The sequence below is a fragment of the Ammospiza caudacuta genome, chromosome 1 (assembly GCF_027887145.1).
Source record: "Ammospiza caudacuta isolate bAmmCau1 chromosome 1, bAmmCau1.pri, whole genome shotgun sequence".
Taxonomy (NCBI): domain Eukaryota; kingdom Metazoa; phylum Chordata; class Aves; order Passeriformes; family Passerellidae; genus Ammospiza; species Ammospiza caudacuta.
The window spans coordinates 129728002-129737696 of NC_080593.1; positions in this window are offsets into that span (position 1 = coordinate 129728002).

Below are 9695 nucleotides of genomic sequence, written 5' to 3' on the forward strand. Positions count from 1 at the left end.
ACAGTTCTTAAGACTTGTAATGTACTGAATTTATTGCAACATATTTAAAAGGCATTTTTCTAGTTTCATTTTAAAATAAACAAGAAAAATTAAAAAGCATTTTAAGTTCCTGTTTGTGTTTTTTCAAATATGGCTACAGATTTGAGGAAGCAGAAGATAACTACAAAGCATCAAGAGTCCCTTGGAAATATCCTTCCAGTTCAGCCATGACCCCTGTGCTAGAGCTATGTAATTTTTTAATAGCATGTGTTTGTGTTATGTATGATTTCTTCCCTGCCTTCTGTGGAGACTCCTCCATATTCATCCTCAAGGCAGTTGTGGCTGCCTCTGCTACCAGCTTTGTCCTGTCCTATCCCTTGCTCACCCTGCAGCTGATGATGGCCTTGCTACAGATAGAATGGAATAGAACAGGGCAATTGAGTTGGAAGGGGCCAACAACAACCATCTAGTCCAACTGCTATAGATTGAAACTCTTAATATTTTTGGAGAGTATTTGTGAAATCTTTTCTACATAGGCTATTGCTTGCTTAGAGATGAACAGCAAGTCTACATGTCTAGTATGTGCCAATTTTTAATATAAAGGAAGAAGCAGGTATCTCCTAAAATATATAGTGAGTAAAAGAATGGAATCTACTAAATAATTAGGGTTTTTTGACAGAGACACAGCTGACTTGTATGAAAAGCATGACAAAAGGAGTCAGATCTCTAAGTCTACTTTCTATGTTGATCCAGACCTAAGTCAGGCAAAGGCTGGGGATTACAACTGTCATTGATTTAGGACTGAACAATACCACCCAGTTTTTGTACCTTCACACCAAGTCTGATATAACTTTCTCTGCACAGCACTGTTGTTTGGGCTGATCTCAGGAGCAGTGTGGAAGTTTGGCAGGCCCTTTGCCCAGAACAGTGTGCAGGATCCTTATACATAAAAACAAAATCTTATTAAGAGAAACATTAGATTCCATTGATACTCAGCTTCACAGTGATCTTTGCCTTGCTTCAGCTACACAGTGATCTTTGACTCATAAATCCTGTTGGGATTTTATACAGGAATTAAAGAATAGAAAGCACACAATAAGATTTTAAAAACAAATATTTCCTTTTTTGGCAGTTTCAGGAGCCTTCATTTCTAGCCTGAATCAGTTACATTGAAATGCAAGAAAATTACTTCCCTTTTTTGGATGCCGTAAAAAATCCAGTGCTGAACTATGGCATAGTAAAAGGAAAAATACAGGAGGGAGTCCCACACATTGACTGGTCAATGCAGGGCATTCAACAGAGAAATAACAGCCCAATCAAAAATCCAGTAACCTTACTGCTTCCCCAGGGCTTCATTGACACCCTCACAATTTCTCAAGTTCATATTATTTGCTTTTAACTGCATGAAGAAAGAAAGTAAATGGAACTAAACACATTACACAGAAGGGATGACTAAAATATCTAATCATGTATGTGCACATAGGAACTTGAAAGACTAAAAAACACAGCAGCGCAAATATAACAATTTATACACAAGGAAAAACAAACAAACAAGCAAAAATAGCAACTGAGTGAGATCTCTTTTTCTTCATGTATTGAAAATAGCTTGGGATAATTCTGAGTACTGCACGAGTGTTCAAGTTCTCTAGGATACCACAAATTGATTAAATGTCATATATATGAGATGTCTATAGCTGGAGGTCGGACTTGATGATCTTCAAAAAGGGTTCTAAGCCAAGTCTTCTGTGATTCTGTGATGCCCACATCTGAGCTGTCTGTATGGCAATGAAGAGAAGAGGGCAGTCACCCAGAACCTTTACTTCAGACCTGTTTTAGAGGTCCACCCTTGCAGAAGATGGATTGCATTCTATGAGAACTTCACTGTGAAAAGTGTCTCAGTTACTCAGACAGAGCTATCCAAAGCCTGGCAAGATGAACCTCTCCCTATGTTCCCTAATTGCCAGGACAGGCAGTATTTCACTGAGCTGGGGACTCAGAGAAGGACGCAGAAAAGGCGTTTTGGGCACCCACAGAAGATGGACAGCTATGGAAGAGACATAGAACAAGAAATCAAATTTTCTCACAGCCCTATGGGCTGTGTTAGGAAGCTGTGATGCAATAAACCCTCAGACATATTCTGCCCTTAAAACACAGGAAGGGATGTAGGCCCAGTTTGGGAAACCCAAATGGCAATTTGCCTATTGCCAAAAACATCTCTACAAAACACAGAAAATGCTAGTGTGAGGGAAGGGAGGGAACATGTGAGATTACACAGTCCCTCTCCTACACAGAATGGCTCTACACATACTTTTGGGAGAATTTAGGAGTAAATAGTTTCACAAACTTTAGGAATAGACTCTCCAAGCAGTAAGGTGACAACAGTTAATTTAAAGCAAGTCATTTTACCTTAGAACAGCTGGCTCAGTCCATGATCACTGACCAAAGTTCCTTATTAACCTTAAAGTGTTACTTACAGGCGCTGCTGTAAAGCATTTGAAGGTTCTTCCTAGTGCTGTGTGTTCTCTTGACTTTGGTGGGGAACCGAGACAGACAGTAGTAACAAATCTCACATGAGTAATTTTTTTCCTATACCCTCCCCCAATGACTCAGACACACTACAATTTTGAAATTGTTCTGGTTTTGACAAAGATTCATGAGGAAGTAACTTATGCACAAGACCAGAATAGCATATAATTTGCAAGTTCCACTTTCTACCTTTTTTTTCTGGCAGGGTAATAGATATCAGCAAATGAGTTCAGGGCCCAAATTTCAACAATTTAATATTATGTTGAGTAATGCCTTAGGTCTAGAACATTTTAGCTATTTTAGTACTTCCTTTGAAACTTGCAGAAATTCAGTACCCAAATAAATTTAAAGCTCTAATAATTTTCACCCCAAAAATGTTCCTACTGAGATCTGTACAAATACTTTCGTAGACAGTCTGTCAGAATATGGTCCTTAGAATAATACAATCTTAAATATACAATGAAGACACAAGTTATATAAAATAAAGATAATTTATATACAGGAGGGTAGAACTGTTATGCAGAGGAACTTCAATTTTTATTTTAAATCTGCTATTGGCTTTTGCAGACACAGTTTTCATATGCATTTGTGTGTACAGAGGAGAAAGATAATTCTGGACACCCAGACTCCCCACTTGAAATGTGTCACACACATCCTACCAATTATTGGATTGATCTATTGAACCAGTCAGTCATTTTATTCAGTTGTCATCAGGACCATCTGATAAAGAAGACCACAGATTTAAAGCAAACCAAAGGCTTATACACAGCTTCACAAGGGCAACAGCAATGAAAAGAGTAAGAGGATTGTTACATACCTACGATACCTTTTCAATAACATCCTTCATACACTGCCTTTTCCAGCCATTTTCAGAACTAATTTGCAATTATGGTTTTACTGTTTATGTTTAACCTTTCAGATTCATTTTTCTCAAAAATGTCATAGGTGATTTGGTCCATTGCAGAGATGTTACCTGCTACACGAAAGGGATTCTAAATTGGAAATTGACTCTCGTTTAGACTGATTTCAAAGATCCAGAGCTGTACACTAGTCTCAGTTCTGTCCTTGGACTCTTTGCAGAATCCAATCAGTAGCTACTGTAGTGCTGGCATGCATATTATCTATTTGCCCTTGGTTGAAATGTCCCTGCATGTAATTTTCCAGACAGCTGGTTTTGCAGCAGACACTGATAGTACACTGAAGTAGCAGGTTGAGCCCAGGTTTCCCCTCCACAGAGCAGCCATACACCTGCTCTTCCAAAAGCAGCCACTGAACAAGTTCAGAAAGCTGGCAGACAGAATGGTGAACATAGCACAGTGTTCATAGCATCTAAATTATGCATAATGTAGGGCTATAATTAGATACAGTGGACCATCTATAACTGGAGAAAGTCTCTGATTATTATAGGTTGAATAGATGAAATGATCTTTTAGCAGAACATATTGTTCATATTATGAAATAAGGGAATATTCTGTTAAGGGATGCAGGTAGGTGCATATTAAATCAGACCAAGTCTCCATTGAACCCAGCATCTCAGCCTTAATAGCAGCATATAGCAGATGTTTACAGAACCCCACATGGGCAATATGGACCATTTGGACATGGTCAAGGTGACCCTGCATGGGGGGGGAAGGAGGGGTGGAGGTGACCTCCAGAGGCCCCTTCCAACCTCAACTGTTCGTTGATTCCATGATCATTGACATTCCTCTTCTCGTTTTTCTATCCTCTGAGGCCAATCCAAATGGCAGCACAACCATCTGGGGTATCAGGCACCCCTCTTAGGTTATTGTCATCTGCAAAGCTTCTGAGGGTGCACCCCTTCCAGGTCAGGAATGAAGATGTTATTATTACTGTATTGGCCCCAGTATCAGCCCATGGCACACACCACTAGTGAACTTTGTGTGACTGAACTATGTGTGACTGAACTGTGCCTGGCCCCTGGGCTCATCCAGTTTCCAATCCAACTCACTGTCCATTACCTACCCATTACTTTCTCAGCTTGTCTATGAGAATATTATGGGAGACACCGTGGAAAGCCTTTTGGAGGGTGAGGTAAACAGCATCCACTGCTCTCCTCTCCCCCCTTAGTTAGTCACCTCGCTGCAGTCTGTCACACTGAGTAAGCATGAATTCCCCTTTGTGAATGCATGCTGAATACTCACTGCAAATGATTCACGAGATTAGTTGCTTTGCATCCTTCCCAGGGATCAAAATGAGGCTGACCAGTTCCTTGGATCATCCTCCTTCCATTCTTGAAGATGGGAGTAACATCTGCTTTCTTCCACTCTCCAGGATTGTCTCCCAAGCCCCATGGTGCTTCAGAGCCACTCAAAAGTGGCCTCACAGTGACATCTGCCAGCACCCTCAGCACCCATGTGTGCCTCCCATCAGGTTCTGTTGTTGCACTCTTGCTTAAATGTGCCCCAACATGGTTCTCCTACACCAAGGTTAAGTCCTCCTTGCTCCATCCTTGGCCTTGTCTCAAAGGCCTGGGGCTTCTAAAGGCTGGTCCTCCTAGTAAAGGCACAGTTGAAGAAAGGCATTTTTGCATTCCCTTGGGCTATATATGAGAAAGAAAGTAGTTTATGGTCACGTGGATGGACTATTTTCACCCCTTGCATTTTCAAGAAAAAAGGAGTTCTATGGGCAGGCTTTACCCATACCCACCAATTTGAATCAAGTGCTGGCAGTGACTGGCAGCATTTCTAGTGTCTTCTAGAGAATCAAATATTCTGTAAAGTACATACAGACAATGTAGAAATCAACCCCACAATCCAAAAGCTAACTAAGGCTAGAGCTCCCTTCAGAGATACAGCATTTTGATAAAGAGCTTCAGCTGGTCTTTCTCAACCCATATGCTGCAACCAGATGTGCTGGTGTTGCTGCATTTTTTTGCCAGGTTTTTTAATAGAGAATGTTTTAGTGACCCACTCACAGCACGCCCTCACAAACTCTTGTTAGTACTACAGTTTCTGGGATCAAGGTGGATGCCTGCTGGCTGGTGGTGGCTGAGGGGGGATAATATTCCCTCTGCTGGGGGAATATTATCTCTAGCAAACATCAGCTGCTGATACTGTCTGGTTCCTGGACTTCCCTGCTGACATTGTTGACTATTGGTCACTGTAAAATGGGAGGAACTGACAGTTCACAAATTTGAACAACAGTACAGTAATGGTGTCGCAGACATCTTTTTATGAAAATCCTTCCCTTAGGATTTTTTCCTCCTGAGAAGCTGAGAGGCCTCAGGGACAAAATGTAAACAGTGGTTATCTGTGGCTGTGGAATGCATCAGGTGTATCTGTGATTGGTCTCATGTGCTTGTTTGTAATTAATGGCCAATCACGGCACAGCTGGCTCTCTCTCTGTCCGAGCCACAAACCTTTGTTATTCATTCTTTTCTATTCTTAGCCTAGCCTTCTGATGAGAACTTTTTCTTCTATTCTTCTAGTATAGTTTTAATGTAATATATATCATAAAATAATAAATCAAGCCTTCTGAAATATGGAGTCAACATTCTCATCTCTTCTCTCATCTGAAAACCCCTGTAAACACTGTCACATAATGGCTCCTGGTTTTTCTTCTGCTCTGTCTGCCAGTGCAGTGTAGATGCTTCTGCACTCAAAAATAGCGACAATCATTTCAAAATTGGTGTATTTATGACCATTTCTCCAATTTTCTTCTTAATCACCACAGAATGACTAGCAAAACTTGCTTGCACATAAAAGGTATTAAAAATGTCACAGCTTGAGATCCTACTGTTCTGGCAATTGCTCAATGCATTTCAACAGATAATGATGTAACACAGTATGTGTATTAATTTCAACTGTGATTAGCATAGTTTGGATAACACTGTGCTTCAACCATTGTAACATGCAGGCTGGATGAGTGGTTTTAGGGCTTTTCTTTAGGATACTAAGATTGCTTCCTTTTGTGGCAGCTGTGTGTGACAAAAACAAAGCAAGCTCAGAGCTCTGAACACCACATCTCATTGAAAGCACTCCCTATTCTGCTTTGCTTCCTCCTACCTAAGGAAGATTAGCTAGCATCTAATAGTCCTTCCTTGTGGCTAGCTTCCAGAGAGCAAGGAAAGAAACAAACATAAGCATTTGTAAATATTTGCACCCTTGTTTTTGAGTCATGGCTCTAATTATTGTTTCTGTTTTACTGCTACAGCAGGAATACAGATTAAAAAAAGACAATTGCATTTTATTTTCTAAATATCTGAGGAAATGAAATAATGACAGTGGGTTGTTATTCCCAATGAGCTGCACCGGATGAGCAGCGTGTCTGGAGCCAGCAACAAAGCAGCTCTGAGTAAATGGTTCTTGGATTGAATCAGGAGTGTAGAAACTCAGTTCTGAGGGGCCCCAGTGAAAAACCCAATCCAAATACCGCTGAGCTTGGGTAAAGTTTGTATTTAATGCTGGTAGCTGAATCTAATCTTTATATGATATACAGGTATTGCTTGAATCTTTGAAAACACTGACTGTTTCTTTGCTATAAAGAATTATTCCTGTAGGCAGAGCTGAGGAAGGTTCCTAAAAGCCTCCAGGAAAGCAGTTAAGCAGGGATTTTTCAGCTGACTAATTGTCATTGATAGCCACATAAATGCTGCTGACTTGGTCCCAGGAAAATATTGATATCTCTCTATGGAGTCCTGATTGATTGTCCAAGAGGTATCATGAAGTGACTGCCCAAGGTGCAGATTTATCACATCCTTCTTTTCATGAAAGCTGGAAATGTCTCTCTTTGCTTCTATAAGTTAGTTTACTTTGTTTATATTTCATAACCTCCTCTATGTAGGAGATGCCACTTCCAACAAATTATAGAGCCAGCTACAGCTGCTACCTCCAAATGAAGAGAGAATAGGCATTTCAAATGGAACATAAAATCAAAGATTAAAAAAGCACTTTTAGCAGTTTCACAGTTATAATTAGGAGCTGCACCTGCCGAACTAGCTCTTCCAAAAAACAGGATACAGCATCTGTGAGATCCTGGATTAAGGGGTCTATAACAACAACTTTATTTGGAAATAAATGCTGGTGGGTTCATGGCTGCCTGTGGGATTCCTGCCTTCGCTCCACAGACTGAACTGTTGAGCAGATTCACGGGCACATACTTTTTGGCTGGAGTTTTGCCTGGTGTAGTCATGTACCTTGTTTTGGACTCATGTGAGTCCCTGGCCTGAGCATCCCCACCCTCCTTAGCACTATGTACCCAGCTGCTCACCCATTCCTGCTTTAACTCATTACAAAATCACACTACTTAGAAAAAATATTTTATTAAAACCCCTTAAAATAAGTGGTATCACTTTAACACTGTTAGACTGGCTAGAGACTGAACAAGAGATTATTCCAGAAAATTTGAGAGGGGAAGCATTCTCAGCTGAGCCACAATAATGGGAATGGAGTGGGAAGAGCACAGAAAGTTCTCAGCCTGAAGATGCCGTGTGCACTCCTGCTTGATGGGGGTACACCTCAGGGTACTCACAAGACACATTTCCAAGAAGCAGCTTCTAGATTATTTTCAGTTTGAAGTGACCCTCAAACTATTCATACATTGATAACTGACTGTTAATTCCTTTTTTTTCTCCTTTGTGTTCTCATCCAAATATTTACTTAATATCATATTAGCTTTTATAGCAAAACAAAAATACAACAGACATCAGACCTGAATTCTTTAAAAGACCTAAAGGAAGTGCAAAAAAAATAGGACATGCCACAAAAAGTTTTTACACCAGACAGTTACACTGTAATGAAACACCAAACAATTCCAATCTCATTTTTCTATAATATATGCTATTCCAGATAACTGAAGCCAGCATTGCTCCAGTGAAGATGCCCAAATAGCAAAGACTGACAAAATGATAAAGGAAAAAGGTTATATAGAAAAAAAGAGTAAAATATAATAACAGCATTTGTTGGACCATATCTTACCAGGAAATCTGATACATACTAATAAATTTCTTACTGTATACTATGAAAAGAGTCAGTGAGATAAGAAAAAAAAAATAATATATCCAAGGAACAGCAACTAGATAGCAATCTTAGCTTAGAATAATGTTAGTTGAATTTATAATGGATCTATCAAAGCATCTGGCAATGTTGCTATAAAATAGGTCTGGCATTTCCATTTTTACCCCTCAGTTACTTTGAAGGCATTTATAACTTTGCTAACCTGCTTGAAACTTGCAGTAAAGTATTATTTTCCAGTCTTGCTTGGAAGTTTGGGTACTGTTAGTGACTAATAAAAGAGTGCCTTCTGACAAAAGAAAAAAAAAAAAAAAAAGAATAAATAAGGCAGACTGAGGACTGAGTGCTACAAGGCAATACTTGCACAGTTTTCCAAAGCCTTTCCTTGTGTTGCCTGCTTTTGACCAAAGACTGAAATTTCTGCCTTCTCTTCTCTGCCTTTCACATGGTTGTGCTAAAGAATGGCTTATTTACATTAAAAAGAAATTACAAGGCAGGAAGTGGTTGATGCAATGAAGTTAGTTCTTGTCCACAATGAATATATGATACTAAAATCGGTATAGAAATAGAGTGTTATGAGAAAGAAGAAGTGGCAAAACAAAGAGGAAGACAGAGAATGAAACCCACAGAGTATTATAAAACCAAACTTCAACACATATGAGTTTGCAGAGTTATGGAAATAGTTACACTTCCATGAGATACTAATCTACAGGATCCCATCTGCCCTGCAACTTTACAGGACGTGTGTTGCATTCTTGTTGTATTCATATTTTTCAAGTCCCATACTGTACCAAACTGTTCTTCTCTGCAGCACAGCCCTTCATGTCTTCTCAAAGGCTCCTCCTGGGCTTTCAACCCACCCCTATTTATTCCAGTTACCCTCATGAGCTACAGCTGCTGCCCAACTAAGGACTTTGCAGCTGTAGCTCGTTTGGAGCAACTCGGGCCCACTTATCTAATACATAGATCTTACAATACATAGATCTTAACAGGGACTCTCTCCATAGACATGCTGTCTCCCAGGACTATTATGGCTTTGGATTAAAAGGGACCACAAAGACCATTTAGTACCACCTTCCCTGCCGTGGGCTGGGACACCTCCCCCTGGACCAGGTTGCTGAAAGCCCCATCCAGCCTGGCCCTGAGCACTTCCAAGGAGGAGGCATCCACAGCCCCTCTGGGCAACCTGTGCCTCACCACGCTCACAGGGAGGATTTT